The sequence below is a fragment of the Triturus cristatus genome, chromosome 11 (assembly GCF_964204655.1).
Source record: "Triturus cristatus chromosome 11, aTriCri1.1, whole genome shotgun sequence".
In the NCBI taxonomy this organism is placed as follows: domain Eukaryota; kingdom Metazoa; phylum Chordata; class Amphibia; order Caudata; family Salamandridae; genus Triturus; species Triturus cristatus.
In genome coordinates, this window is record NC_140594.1 from 540,796,781 (window position 1) to 540,813,234 (window position 16,454).

Genomic DNA, 16,454 nt, shown 5'->3' on the forward strand with positions numbered 1-16,454 from the left:
GCAGTGGGTCTCCTGCAGCGCGACCTCCCCCCACCTACCCCTGCCCCATCCACACTTCCCACTCCCATGCCTGTCACACGTACACCCAGACGTCGGCATGCACCCACATCAACGGACACGGGCACCACACCAGCAGGGAAGGTCCACCGCACTCCTCCTGACACGCACACACAGGGTGAGGTAGGCACACCCACTGGGTCGGGGGGCAAACGTGTGACACGCAGCCATAGTGGGAGTCCGCATTCCACCCAGTCCACTCCCTCCAAATCCCCTCCCCTCAGCTCTCCTGGCCACATCTCCCCCAAGGACTCCTTCATGGCCGCTCTGTCCCTGAGCCCCACAGTTACACCACCACGCAAGCGGTCACGGAGGTCCCCGGTCAGGGTGGTTGAGTCTCCCCCCCTGTCTCCACCCTCCCCCGGTGGCGCTGCGACCCATCCCTCTGACCCCCCCCCCCTCCTTGGGGCCTGAGGTCCCTTCGGGTGCAGGGGACTCCCTGGAGGACCTTGCAAAGGTGTGTAGTGCCATCCTGGCCTCCGCCTTTGGCACTGACCCACCCCCTGTGGTGGACTCCTCCATCCCTGCACCCACAACGCCGCCCCTTTGCCCTGATGTCCCTGCGGTGCCTGTTGCTCCCCCCCCCCCTGATGCCCTCACCAGTGTGGAAGACGATGCCATTTGACTGTGCAGGCAAGGTAGGGGACACGCATCCCACTGTGTCCCCCATCCAGCTGAGAATCATTGACTGCCCTATGGGCTTTGTGAAGATTGAACTGCCTGCGATCCACGGACATTGTGCTCCTGCTGAATAAATCTTAATTTTGTTTTCATTATCACACTACTGCTATGCTGGTATTGGTGTTGGTGGGGCTGCTACATGGTTTTGGGTGGTGTGTAAGGGTTTGGGTGTGTGGGATATGTAGTAGTGTACTGCTCATTGGTGGGACCCTGTGATCTGTGTGCCATCACAAGGTGTTGGCTAACTTTCTTTGTTCATGTAGGCAGTTACTGCATGGTGCACTTGTCCAAGGGTGTATTCCTTCCTCTGTGTACCCAGCTTTCTTCCCTGCAGGGTGTTCCCAATGTTTAGCGCAGAGCTGTGTCTACATGATCTGTGTGTGTGACGGAGCCCTTCTACTTTGGCCATGCATGCAGGGCCATGTCTCCACCTGCGACAATCGTGGCATCCTTGGTGATCACTGTACTTGTGTGTGGAGTCTGTTGACATGAGTTCATGGGGACATGTTCCCTTGTAGCCAGTATGCATGTGGATAATTCTGGCCTCACACACATGTGTTACACCCCTCCAGTCTCAGGGCACTGCTGGGAGTGATGGGCACCCACCCCTCCTGTCTCAGGGCACTGCTGGGAGGACTCTGCACACACCCCTCCTGTCTCTGGGCACTGCTGGGAGTGATAGGCACCCACCCCTCCTGTCTCAGGGCACTGCTGGGAGGACTCTGCACACACCCCTCCTGTCTCTGGGCACTGCTGGGAGTGATAGGCACCCACCCCTCCTGTCTCAGGGCACTGCTGGGAGGACTCTGCACCCACCCCTCCTGTGTCAGGGCACTGCTGGGAGGACTCTGCACCCACCCCTCCTGTCTCAGGGCACTGCTGGGGGGACTCCACACCCACCCCTCCTGTCTCAGGGCACTGCTGGGAGGACTCTGCACCCACCCCTCCTGTGTCAGGGCACTGCTGGGAGGACTCCACACCCACCCCTCCTGTGTCAGGGCACTGCTGGGAGGACTCCACACCCACCCCTCCTGTGTCTGGGCACTGCTGGGAGGACTCCACACCCACCCCTCCTGTCTCAGGGCACTGCTGGGAGGACTCTGCACCCACCCCTCCTGTGTCAGGGCACTGCTGGGGGGACTCCACACCCACCCCTCCTGTCTCAGGGCACTGCTGGGAGTGATAGGCACCCACCCCTCCTGTGTCAGGGCACTGCTGGGAGGACTCTGCACACACACCTCCGATTTCTGGATATGTGCGCTTGGCACATACACGGTGGGGGTACGCACAATGCATTCGAGGTGAGGGTACGAGTCTACTGACACTGGTGTGGTGGGGGTACGCTCCGTACGTCCGCGGGTGTGGGTACGGGTCGTACTTACACTGTTGGGCAGGGGGGTACGCTCCTTGCATTCGCGGGTGGGGGTACGGGTCGTACTTACACTGTTGGGCTGTGGGTACGCTCCGTACGTCCGCGGGTGGGGGTACGGGTCGTTCTTACACTGTTGGCATGGGGGGTACGCTCCGTACGTCCGCGGGTGGGGGTACGGGTCGTTCTTACACTGTTGGCATGGGGGGTACGCTCCATGCATACGCGGGTGGGGGTACGGGTCGTACTTACACTGTTGGGCTGGGGGGTACGCTCCTTGCATTCGTGGGTGGGGGTTCGAGTCGTACTTACACTGTTGACATGGGGGGTACGCTCCTTGCATTCGTGGGTGGGGGTTCGAGTCGTACTTACACTGTTGGCATGGGGGGTACGCTCCTTGCATTCGTGGGTGGGGGTTCGAGTCGTACTTACACTGTTGGCATGGGGGGTACGCTCCTTGCATACGCGGGTGGGGGTACGGGTCGTACTTGCACTGTTGGGCTGGGGGGTACGCTCCTTGCATTCGTGGGTGGGGGTTCGAGTCGTACTTACACTGTTGGCATGGGGGGTACGCTCCTTGCATACGCGGGTGGGGGTACGGGTCGTACTTGCACTGTTGGGCTGGGGGGTACGCTCCTTGCATTCGTGGGTGGGGGTTCGAGTCGTACTTACACTGTTGGCATGGGGGGTACGCTCCGTACGTCCGCGGGTGGGGGTACGGGTCGTTCTTACACTGTTGGCATGGGGGGTACGCTCCTTGCATACGCGGGTGGGGGTACGGGTCGTACTTGCACTGTTGGGGTGGGGGGTACGCTCCTTGCATACGGGGTGGGGGTAGGGTCCATACATATCCGTCCCCACGCTATGTGATGTTTGTGCGGCCCGTACCCAGGCCTTTGCCACGTGGGTGCGATCCGTCCCGCCATTGTTGGGGTGACGTGTGTGGGCGTGGTCCGACTCGTACCCACGCTCTTCAGGCGTGGGTACGGGACGTACCTGTCTGGTTGTGTTGCCGGTTCGCGTGGTGACGGACTTCCGTTGTGGCGGTCGCTGGCTTATCAGGACACGCCCCCACCCCCTCGTGGTGACCAGGGCATGGGAGTCAGGTATGTCCAGGCCATGTGTGGTGTGTGACTCATGTGGTTGTTTTGTGGCCTGCCCTGGTCGTGCCACCCCCACCCCACCCCACTTTCCCCCCTCCCTTAGTTATTCTGACCTTCTGCGGCGTCTGCGTCGTAACCTGTAGAGGAGGTGGACTGCTATGAGGGCAGGGATGACTCGTAGGTTCGGGTCCATGTCTGTCCGTCGCGTACTGGTCCTCCTTGTTCGCGGCGTCGTCTGTCCGTCGCGTACTGGTGGTCCTTGTTCGCGTCGTCCTGATTTCCCGGCAGCTTTTGGCTGCCGCACAATATTCACCGTGCGGGGTGACGTCGGTGCGAATCGTGATTCCTGGGTCGTGAATGGCTGGCTGCGTGCGTCCCGACGTCAGGTCGGCGCTTTCCCGGATCGCATTGGTAGGTGTTTTTTGTTCGGTCGGGCTTTTTTACGAATCGTACGGTAATGGTGTACCCGTGCGAATCGTAATTCCTTGTTTGTAAAATTTGACGACCGGGTACGCGTCGGGCGGAGATTATGCTCCGTCCGACGGTTCGTACCCGGTTTTTGCCGGATCGTGATCGGCACCTTAGTCTTTTAAACAATTACTTATAGAAATACATACTTATTCATACAGGAACTCTTTCAATCTCTCACTCTCACATATACTCACATATATAAACCAATAGTCACATATACTAGTTTTAAACATATGTAGTTACTCATAAAGACACTATTGAGACAGTCATTCACTCACTAACACACCCATACACACACTCATCCACCCATGCAGTCCTGCACACATGCTCTGTTCAACACATACAAACAGTGAGTCACTCATTCATGCACCTATGCACTACGTCATACCCCCACCGAACCATGCAGACACTCATACTGATACTCAAAAAACCAACTAATAACCTATATAGACACCCATGTAGCTACTCTCCAACCCATGCAGCCACTTATACACAAAGTGAGAGACTGATACAGATATTTATATATTTAAACATTACTCACTAAGCCATGTATTCACTATGATACACTTAATCAGTCAGTTACACAATCAATTTTTCAAAAAGAAATCATCCATTTAGACAGTAATATACCCATTTATTCTTCCATCGACCTTGAGATATACATATATAAAACATATTTAATTTTCAGAAAAACACACATTCACTGGATGATGTCATCAGTGAGGTCATCAGTGATGTCATTTGAGATGTCATCAGTGATGTCATGAGTGATGTCACTGACCATGTCATGAGTGATGTAATATGTGACGTCATCAGCAGTGCATTGCGGGCGCGCGAGTTATAGTTAGCTGAACTAACTATAACGGGGGAATTTCATTGGTTTTTTACGAGTAAAATGTCCAGCTAACTATAACATGTGTGAAACCTATGGTTTTTTCACTGAATTTCTAAGGTTTTTTAAATGCTAATTCCTAACTATAACGTGTGTGAAACCTATGGTTTTTTCACTGAATTTCTAAGGTTTTTTAAATGCTAATTCCTAACTATAACGTGTGTGAAACCCATGGTTTTTTCAGTGAATATATATATATATATATATGTTGTTTAGAATGTAACCCAACATGATGGCAAATAGTTAATAGTTGTGTTACTTTTGTAGACTGATATGCAGCAGTTGGTGAAGGACTTAAATGATCCTTTACGGTTCAGAGATGTTTTTTTTTTATTTATTTTTATTTTTTTAAGTCCTCATTCGCCAATAGATAGATCAGACCTGGTAGAATCACTCCTATGGCCTCCCTCTTAGACAGCATCAATTGGAGCGCTCTGTAATCAATTGGAGATGCTTTACACAAAACCTCAATATAAATATATAAGTTCTGTATCCTGGACACCCTACAGAACCAAGGAGGTAAAGTATTTATAGTGTAAAGGCTTAATCATTGGACCCGTGTCTTCATCAAATCAAGATTATCCAAATAAGACTCACACGGTTTCCAAAAATCAAAACTATTGTTCCTATTGTTATTCATGATTTGTCTCTCAAATTTAACTCTATCTAATCTCATTGTATACCTAATGGAAATAACCCAATCTAAAAAAGTCAGGGATACATCTTTTATCCACTTTTTACAAATTTCTCTTCTTACCAACAAAATCAAATATAAACATAACTTATTTTCCCATCTAGAGAGCAACTTATATTCTGGTAAAATACCAAAAAATACTAAAAAAGGGCTTACCTGAATGTCCGACTCCAGACCCAATATTTCTCCAATATCTTTATTAATATCCTCCCAAAATGTGTGTAATTTAGGGCAATTCAAGAACATATGAATATCATCTGCTTCAGCAAGGAGACATTTTGGACAATTTGGAGCTGGACTTTTTGAGAACTTCGATAACTTGTGAGGAGACCAATACACTCTGAACACAAAAAATATGGTTCCTTCTCAGATATGCAGGATGCACCGTAGTATACAAGATGTCATGAGATACTTGCCATATATCATTCAACGGAAAGCCAGGCAAGCACTCTCCCCATAACTCCATCGGTAAATTGAGTTCACCTTCCTCCAGGTCCAGCATTAACCAATAATAAGTCGATATCCCCTTTTTCCCAATTTTTTTCCAAAGTGCATTTTCTAATTCATTTTCTCTGCCCACCTCAAACCCGCAATTCTGATGCCAGCTTCTTAATAATTGCCAATACTTAAACTTTTAAAGTCTGTTCTCCGTAAGCGTACAAAAATCTTGCCATGATAAAGATTCTCCTGCTACTAATTGACCCCAACATCGAAGACCATCATTTATCAGGGGAGACAACATAGAATCTTTAGTCCATCCCGGTGTGCCCGGAGCGTTCCAAATGGGAGCAAAGGCACAAAAATAACTAATCTTCAGAATTTTTTTGATCTTTGCCCATATGGCGGCAAATTCCCGTAAAACTTTTAATCAGATTTTTTTTTTTAAATCTCGGGTCCCCATATTTGTATAGAAAACCGTGACTTCCATTATCAATGTCTAAAAGCATCACCTTAAACATCAGTCCTACATCTGAGTCATCCGGAGTATCCAAAAGTAATTTTCCTGCCCTCAAGGAAAAAGCCCTAGCATATAGAACTAAATCTGGTAGGCATAGCCACCCCCTTATTGTTTTTCCTACGTAACATTTTCCACGATATTCTAATCACTTTTGAGGACCAAATAAAGGAATTAAATTTAGACTGAAGAGATCTTAAGCTTTTTTCATTAAAAGACAGAGGGATGTTCTGAAATAGGAAAATTAACTTGGGCAAAAGCATAATTTTTATTAAATTTACTCTGCCTCTCAAAGTTAATGGCAAGTACGCCCATCCTGACACGGAATTTTCTATTTCCTTAGTAATCATTTGAAGATTTAATTCTGGAATCTCATCAATATTTTGAGATTAGAATACCCAAGTATCTAATTGCCTTCTTTATCGGGTATACACAAGTACTCACATTCCATATCATACATTCAGTTTTTGTGGTGTTAATTTCATATCCTGATATCTTCCCAAACTTTCTTGCTTCATCATATATTAATGGGATTGAAATGTTTATCCCATACCTTAAAACTGAAAGATTGTATATCTGGGTTCCGTCTAATTTTCTCAGCTAGAGGCTCAATATATAGATTAAAAAGCATAGGCGAAAGGGGGCAGCCCTGCCTAGTGCCTCTTTGAATCTTAACCGGAGCAGACAGCATCCCATTCACTAAAATTCTACAAAAGTTATTTCCTAAATTATATTTATTTAATGTAAATTGTAAATAAACTCAATTAACTCTATCGAAAGCTTTTGTAGCTTCTATCGCTATTATGGCTTAGGGGAGTGTATATATAGTGGCTAGATCTAATGCTCCAATCAAGTTATATATGCGATCAAATATTCCTCTACCTTTAACGAAACCCTTTTGATCCCTATGCAAAAGACACTCCGTTACCACATTCAACCTCTCTGCCAATATTTTTGCAAAGATTTTATAATCATTATTGAGCAGAGAGATGGGTCGATAGGAATCACAAGATCTTGCTGATTTAAAAGGTTTAAGAATTAGGGAGACAGTAGCTTCATTCCATGACGGAGGACTGTCTCCTCTAAATCACTATGAGTACTCCCGCGACGGACCAGTCAGCAATACAAACTCTGCTGCTAAATCAGATGGTGGTATGCCCTATTTGAAGTGAATAACACCACCTAGGCATGGGGAAGGAGGCAAGTCCTTTTGTTATTATATTCCCTCTCACACCCTAGTGGTGTCATGCTTCATCATCGGGACAACCCAACGCCTAAAGGTCAGGGTGGGCTCGACCAATATTTCAGGGAGCACTTAATAAGATGATTTTTGGCCAGGGGGTATAAAGATTAAAAATCGGCGTCAAACCCCAGTATCCCTTTATTCTTGGGTTTGGCACTGATGTTAAAAATAGAAAAAAGGGTTTCTAGGGGTATTATGGTCCTAGGACCCTATTGCCAACATGTTTCTGTTCCTAATGCCCCATAATGGGTGCACGGACATTCATCAGGGCTTGTACCCCCTGTAAGATAGGGAAAAAAGGGGGGAGAAGTTCCCTATACTAACATGCAGTAAGGGCAGATAGCTGCTCCTTATTAAAATATGTCGTTCCGTAATGAATTCACTCCATCTGTGAAAAACAAAAAAGATGACAAACAACATATATAGCGCGTCAATACTTTTTGGCAAAGGGACACACCAACATTAATAATGTGATTGTCTCTATCCATTCCACATCATCATACGTGAAACCAAAAAATAGAATGTGCGCGTGATCAAGGCATATCCACTCTTTTACGTGACACACAGCAACTTGGCGTGTATCTAGTTTTGGTGGCGGAAATTTTCCGCATCCTATTTGCACTCATAATTGTGGCGTGCGATTATTAAAGTGGCGGTACTATACCGCATCCTATACACACACATCCACTTGCGTGTGTTTATAAGACAACAGTCTTATCAGTCGAACTTTCAGTGCACAAACACGAGTTTAAAACAAATCCAATCCCAAATCATTCATATGTCATGAATACACTAAGCCATTCTCACTATAGTCGTATGATTTTGCTTACCCCAATTTAGGAGAGGAGAAACATCTTGTGGGACCGCTACACGTGGGGTAGCCCTGTAGTCACACTCTGCATATCCGTACAATTAAAATTACATTTCAGACCGGTGTGTCCCCGATCAAACGATCGAGGATTTTGGACACTGATCGTTCATAGCAAGAGAATCCAGTCTCACACATAGTGGCCGCAATATGCAATAAAACAGAAGAAGGAAACGGACATGAGACACAATGGTTGCGCATTCACTCGTAATCATATTGTGTCTCAACTCGCTGTCCCATTTGCGTCCAACACACACTCTCTCATATTACTCACGCCACCAAGGGTCCTGACCCCACCACACGGCTTAAGAAAACCATAAGCTGTTTAACCGCCGAAGCATTGGGAGAAGGGTGGATTAACAACAAGGAACACGCGTTTCTGAACTGTGAGGACCCAAGGACACCTATTTTCTATACCATACCCAAGATACACAAGAACAAGTCCCCTCCTCCGGGTAGACCCATTGTATCTGGTATCGGGTCCCTCCTTGAACCTCTCTCGAAATATACAGACTGGTTTCTCCGTCCACTAGTCACACGCATCAGGTCCTATATACAGGATACTAAACATCTCCTGAACATCCTCCAAGATGTGCCATACAATCCGGAGAAGAATATACTAGTGTGTCTAGATGTGGAAGCTCTTTACACGAGCATTCCTCAAGAGGAAAGCATTGTGGTGATTCAGACCATTTTGAGCAAGGAGAACTGGACCTGGGAAGCTCCGGTGAACTGGATCATCACCTTATTACGTCTGGCACTGAAAGAAAACTTCTTTAGATTTGACGATAAGCTCTATTTACAAGTCCACGGAACATCTATGAGCAGTACTTTTGCGCCGAGCATAGCATGCCTGTATATGGGGCAATTTGAAGATGAGTGCATATGGACCCCCAATCCATTCTTAAACAACATAAGGAAATGGTGGCGGTATATTGATGACATCCTTGTCATATGGGAAGGAGATACAACCACACTTGGACAGTTTCATACATGGCTTAACAATCTAAACCCACATCTAAAATTCACAATGACCCATGACCAAGATCATGTGTCTTTTCTTGATGTCACAATTAGTGCTAGGAACGATGGCATTGTCAGTTCCTTATACACCAAACCTACAGACAGAAACAGTCTGTTACATTTCAACAGCGCCCACCCGCGTGCATTGAGAGAAAATTTACCTGTGGGTCAGTTCCTACGAATACGTAGAAATTGTTCAGACTTGACCGAGTACAAATTTGAGGCCCAAGTCCTGACTAAGAAACTGGCGGAAAGATCATACCCAAAAAGAATCATTGAAAAGGCACAGAAATGATCCCGGAATACCCCTACGAGATGTCTTACTTGAGACTCATCAGAAGGAGGAACTTAACACCCTCATCTGTGTAACCACTTTTAATGCATCATCTAATGAGTTCAAGAAGATTATTAACAAGAAATGGCCGATATTAACTTCGAACAAGTTGAAATTTGAAAAACCCATGTTTTCCTTCAAAAGGAATAAAAGCCTGAGAGACACATTAATCCACACGGATTTACAGAAAGTGAAAACCACCTACCAGAGTACCCTATGGAATCAGCCACAGGTTGTGGGTCACTATCCATGTGGCTCCTGTGTGGCATGTGCATTTACGGAACGCACCAAAGAAATTGACCTGGGTATGCATTACAAATGGGAACAGAGGTCCCATACGAATTGCAACTCGGAGAGAGTAATCTATGTAATTAAATGCCCATGCCAACTAATGTACATAGGGATGACAGGGAGAAAAATAAAAGTTTGTATCAACAAGTACAGAAGCACGATCAGAAGATCCATAACAGCAACCAGACTCACTGCACATTACTTAGAGAAAAAACACTCCGATATTGATCTTTGGTGGTCTGTGATCGAAAAAGTCAAAGGCGATGGTAACATGTCAAAATTCCTCTTGGAACGAGAACAAAGATGGGTTCATAGATTGAAAACCCACATAACCGGTCTTAACGACCACATTCCTTGGAATCAACTAAACAAGAGAAATTAGCCCAAATTCTCTCTTTGGGTTATCTGTGATAATATCCCCGATACTAGGGTTACCTATAGGACTCACGTTAGTGATATAAAACCCTGACTCTTGGATGCATTTGATTTGGGCTTATTATTAATTTGTTTTTGTTTTTGATCTCTGTTATTAGAGCAATCGAAGTCTTAAATAGAATGAGCCCCATCTTACCTTATAGTGCTAGTCTGGGATAGAGCAGCATATCTGTATACACATACTTATGTATATATATTTACCCCAATCGGGATGGTTACCACATCGTTTATGGATAAGCAAACATTACGGTTGATTTATAGAATCCACTCTCTAAGCTAAACGATTCCAACCACGGAAATTCCTTTGTTTATGGAATTAAATATAATATAATAATTAAATATAATATCCCCCACTACACACGTCCCACGGGAGGGTGTACTCCCCTACAGAGTTCCTCTCGGCCCCTTGCCTAACTAGGGATCCCTCCTAATATAGGTTTGTGTATTGTGGAGGACTGTCTCCCCCTTTTTCAAATACATGGGCAAATAATAACCTCAAAACTGGAGTGAGGACCTCTCTTAAAGCTTTATACAATTCCGCAGGTAACGCATCCAGGCCTGCGGCTTTCCCGGATTTACCAGAGTCAATGATTTTCCCTATCTCAGTCACAGAGATCGGTAAATCCATATTCTGTGAGTTATCATCAGGAATCTCTTTAATAGAGGTGTGGCCCAGCCAGGCTTCTATCTCTTCTATTTGAACCTTGCGATCTTCACGATATACTTCTTCAAAATGAGATTGAGAAGCCTTTTCAATCTCATCTGGGGAATCAAGTGTAACTCCTGGAATGGAAGAATTCAATTCCCTAATTATTCCGCTTGCCAGATCTTGTTTAGACTTCCATGCCAGGAGTTTCCCACAATTTTCTCCATATTCAAAGTGGGCTATTTTGCTGGCTTCCCATTTCCTTTTCAGTCTTGACTCGAGAATTGCTGTTAAGTTTGATCTCAACGATTGTATGCTGGTTAGCATTTTATTATCTAACAAGGCAAGTTGGTGTGAGTTGATGTAATTCTCACTTACTTGTATTTCTTTTTCTATTCTGTCAATTTCCTCTTGATATTTTTGTTGTCTAATAAACTGTCTAGACATAATTACACCCCTAAGAAAACATTTATACTCATCCCAAACTATGTAAATCGGGGCACTACCCATATTTATTTGAAAAAAGCCTCTGTTTCTGATCTTAATCTCTCAATTACTTCTTCCTCCAGAAAGATGGCACGCTCTAGCGTCCATCTTCTGGAGGATAACCTAGCTGGAATGCTAAGAGATAGAGAGACAGAATGATCAGAAAGATGTGCCCCAACATGAGTAATAGACTGCACCCATTTCTTTAATGGTAAACTCAACAGAAAGTAATCCATCCTAGATTTGTGATTGTATTTTTTATTATGAAAAGTATATCCTCATTTCTTACCCATTGTGTTTTTCCACACATCGTACCATGCAAATTGTTTCAATGTATTTCTAATCAAATCTGCCGTTTTATGATTTGCAATGGCTCTACTACTCTGTGACTTATCAAGAGTCGGATCCAGGACAGCATTAAAATCACCAGCCAAGACTAACGGGTCTGTGTATTTCAATAACTCAGACAACAGACTGGAGAAAGGTCCTGGATCATCCGTATTAGGTCCATAATATCCTGCCACTGTAAACTTAGATGAATGGCATTTAATCCCAGCGATAGCCCACCTCCCCATTTTATCCACCGTACTATACTCAAGGGATATAGCCGGGTTTTTAAAAAAAATTATAGCAACTCCTTTAGTAGGATGTTTCTCAGAAGTACAAACAGTTTGAATCCATTTTCTAGGTCTACAAAGAGATCTCAACTCATCCTCTAACAAATGCGTTTCTTGCAGAATGAGAATCTGCTCTGGTACGTCTCAGGTATTGAAATATTTTTTCCATTCTATATTTTGAAATCAAACCGTTGAGATTCCAGGAAAGCACCTTCAACTTAAAATTCTGATCAACCTTAGGGCCGGCAATTTCTTTGGTTACTCATCCTTCTAAAACTCTCCATTATAATAAATTGGCGATTTGGACCTAAACTATTTTTTTTTTCATTTTTTCCCGCTGCTCCCCACCCAGTGCTCCCCCCCACCCCTTTTCATGTGATTCCCCCCCTCGAAGAACCCCCATTCATCTCCTGCATGGCCACTCCCTAGGCCTATGGGGCACCTCTTCTTGGGTCAGGAGCTTTGTTGTTTAATTTTTTACATTCATTCATAGGCTAAGTATTATTCTTTATACTTTTCCTTAATCTTCCCCTGAAATGCATTGTAAAAAGGATTCAGCTTCATCAATTCTTCTAAAAATCCTCATGCTATTATTGAGCAATACTTTCAATGAGGCCGGGAATTTTAGTTGTGCAGTGGCACCCACTTTTTTGAATGGTTCCAACAATTTCCCCAACTCCTACTGCCGTGAGGCAGTGATTGCAGAAACATCTGATCTAATCTGAAAAGTTATGTCATCCACAATCAAAGAATTCAATTTTAGTGCCTTATTAAGAATTTCCTCTTTCAGAGTGTACGTCAAAAAATGCACCAACATTTTCCTCGGCCTTGTTTTATTAGGGTTGAGCCTAAAGGGATCCCTATGTACCCTCTGAATATCCGCCATTAAAGCCTCTTCTGAGCACTCAATCTGTGTCGCTTTCTTTATTAGTTTTGCCACATACTCTTTTATATTACTTCCTTCTACTCCTTCCGGAACTTTGAGTAAATGTATATTGTTTCTCCTCTGAAAATTTTCTAATGATTCTAACTTATCTTGTGTCTCTAGATCTCTTCCCTTTAAAGCATAGTCTTTTTATTTTCTTCCACCTGATTTGTTAGCTCGGTTACAGATAGTTCTAGTGCCATTGTTCTAGTAGCAAGTGAATTGATTTTAACTTCTAACTTTTAGCATGAGTTTTTAATGTCCACTTGATTCCCCTCCGAGATGGCAAATCTCTCCATCTCTTTAACAAGGGCTTGTAACATATCACACATGGAGCTCGATAAATTTTTCTCCCCAAATTTTCCAGAATCTTCATATAATATTCCGGGGGCTTGAGAGCTAATACTGGCGTTCTCCTGTAGACCAATACTGATTTGGAGTTTTTCTGTAGATAACTCTGTAGATTTTTCTGAACTAATCACGTCAGCCTCCTCCTCCACTATATTTTCAGGTTTATTGATTTTATCAGCCATCTTCAATGCTGATACTTCAACCTTGTCCAATAAAGGAGTGTATCTGTTGTCAATAGGAAAGTTAGATAATAGGGCGTTTTGGTCTAATTTATCTAAGTTGACTAACCGATCTAGTGGCTTTAATACTAAAGTAGTGGGAGCTTTTTAGAGAGGGTATTAACTTGTGTGGGTCTCTAGAAGAAGCGGTGCTCTTTTTCTTCTTAGAACTTGCCAATTTCACTGGATTTTTGCCTTTTACAGTTTTGTTTTCAACTGTCAGATTCTTATTCCGTTTAAAATGATGATTTCCCACCTTTTCTGCAGTTTTTGAATCTGCATCTGCTTGATAATCAGCCATATGTGATTTTAATTTAGCACTCCTTAAGGAGTACCTACTTTGCCTCCAGCCCAAATTTGTTGCATCTGTTAACATACGATGACGGTTAATACCCCCTTTGGTATAACCTCTGCTTTTTGCTCAGAAGAAGGACTTTCAGAAACACTGCGCCGCTCTCTAACTTCACACACCCCACCTCCTTGCTCTGCCGCCACCTTAGTCTCTTAGTCTGAAACTGACCTTGATTCACTTATCCGGCTGTGCTGCCCCTGCCTCTCCCACCCTGGAAGGGAAGGACAGCAACAGCACTCCTCCCACGATGTAGCTCCCATGCAGCTCATGCCCAAAGCGGCTTCCAGGTCGCACTCTACCTCGGCAGCCCCCACCGACCTCACCTGCAACGAAACCGGTAACCTGATGTCCCGGCAAAACCAGGACTCCTCCAATCGTTGGCTCCAGGCCAGCAGGAACACGCAGAGAACCACAAAGGCTCCCGCCTCCACAGAAAAACCAACCGCCGAAACCGCAGAATCGCTAAAAAATCCCTGGACCACCCGCGTCCTTTCCTCTCTTCTCCTCTCCACCCAACCTAGGTACGGACCTCGTAGACTCTTTCGTTTTCTTCCAATTATATTTCCAATGTTTTTTCAAGCATGAATACTTAGACTCGCATCTTGTTCCCGACCCTCAGGAGCCTCCGCGACCTGCTACTCCACGGCCGCCATGTTCCTCCGATCCTATGCTTGGTTCAGAGATGTTCTTGTTCCAAAGAGAAAATTGCACACACTCTTGGAGGAAGCCAAGGCAGCTCGGGACAGTGAAGGTTCTCTTCTCAATGGTATCAGCGAAATACTTTTTTCTCCAAAAGAACTTGCATCTGCAAAAGGTGTAACAAAGGCTCATGCTGGAACAGCTGTCCTTGATGAGGAGAAGGTTGATGCATTATTTGGTAAGATATTACAAATGTTCAAATTAACATTCAACCAATCTTGGATGGTGACAATTCATTATTATACATTGTTTTAAAGCTTTGCATATGTGGTCTTGTATCATATAATCGTACGATGACTCCATTATTACTCAACAGATGTCTGCAAGAAGAACGATGGGGGCGGCTTATAATTTATTAACAATTTGTGCTGAGTTTGTGCTACAAATGGCATGCAAATCTGTCACAAAGCTTTGAGTTGTGATTTTATTTCTAAATCTGTAGGTCCAGGTGAGGGGCTCAAACTGGATGAAGGCATGATAGCAAACTGAACTTCTAAAATACTGTGCTCGCAGCTTTTATATAGACATCTTCAACTCTCCTAATAATGACATCAGTTGGTCCTGTTCCTAGCACTTGGTTGTAGGCTCCAATTTTGATTTCTATTCACTATGCTAGTTTCTTCAACTGTTTTAAAAAAATGCTACTTGGGGCTATAACGGCCATTAGGGTCCACGGGCTAAACAACAGTTGTGTGGTGGCGCTTAGTGTTTAATTTCTGTTGTCAGTCACGTTTGCTCTTTTATAATTCTCACATTTAGTGCAGATTTTGAGCTACAGAAAAGTACCCCTGCTCTGAGCCATGCCCACTCCTGCGGCCCTAAGTTTTTTATCTGAAGTTTTGAAGGGGACCCAGCCTTTTATCATCAGGCTTCCCATTGCACAAAAGTTAAGACATTGGTTGAAGGTGGACATTTCTGTCCTCTTGCTGAAACTCCAACATATTTCCTGAATCCACAACTTGCTGCTTCACTCTTAAGTCCAAAAACAAACTTTTTCTTTCTTCGCCTTCTGCCCCCCTCTTCATCAATGCCTTGCTCTCACCTGTGCTTCTTTGACCAAGTGCACTTAATGTTACACTTATGAACCGTTGTAACCCTAACCATATCTCATCTGGCACTCTATCTGAAATAATGGAACTGAAACTTTTGATAGGCAGCTCAGCCATATTAAAAACCAAAAATAGTGGTGGTAACATGACACTGATGTATGCTATTTTGTTTTTCCTGAGTTTATGATGTCTGTGTGCAGGACCAATGGCTGGCCATCACTGGACAACAGAAGTATGAGAAGGAAGCTGGCTAAAGATCTGCAATGCTAGGACAGGACTAAAGAAAACTCTAAATCTAGAATCAAACAACGAAGTTGCTAGTTTTCGTTAAGCCATTTGTTCTGGTTGCAATAGTCGGGCCTTTTTTCCCTCCTTTTTTCTCATATTTGGTATGTGCTTTTGATCAATAAAATTACATGTTGACACATACCCTTTGAACATTTTTCCTTTAAGCACTGTTTTGTTTAGTCTTTTGCCACTGGTCACCATGTCAAACAGCTTCAGATAATGCTCTGTACCTCAAAACAAGGCAAGTCCCAGTGAGACAGGAGTATGGGAGTAGCAGCACACGTTGTTAAGCTTATCTGAATGCAAAGTATAACATTGTTGCAGACCACTTCTTTTGTATGAAGGTGCTTGTGGTATTTCTGCAGCACAAACCTAGCCCAAAATAGCATTTCTCAGATTTATTTTAT

The 16,454-nt window shown here is 44.4% G+C and overlaps 1 pseudogene; it reads left to right on the forward strand.

Moving 5' to 3' along the window:
• Positions 1-16,090, forward strand: part of LOC146785043 (uncharacterized) — a 41,569-nt pseudogene extending 25,479 nt beyond the window's left edge.
• The last annotated feature ends 364 nt before the right edge of the window (positions 16,091-16,454 follow it).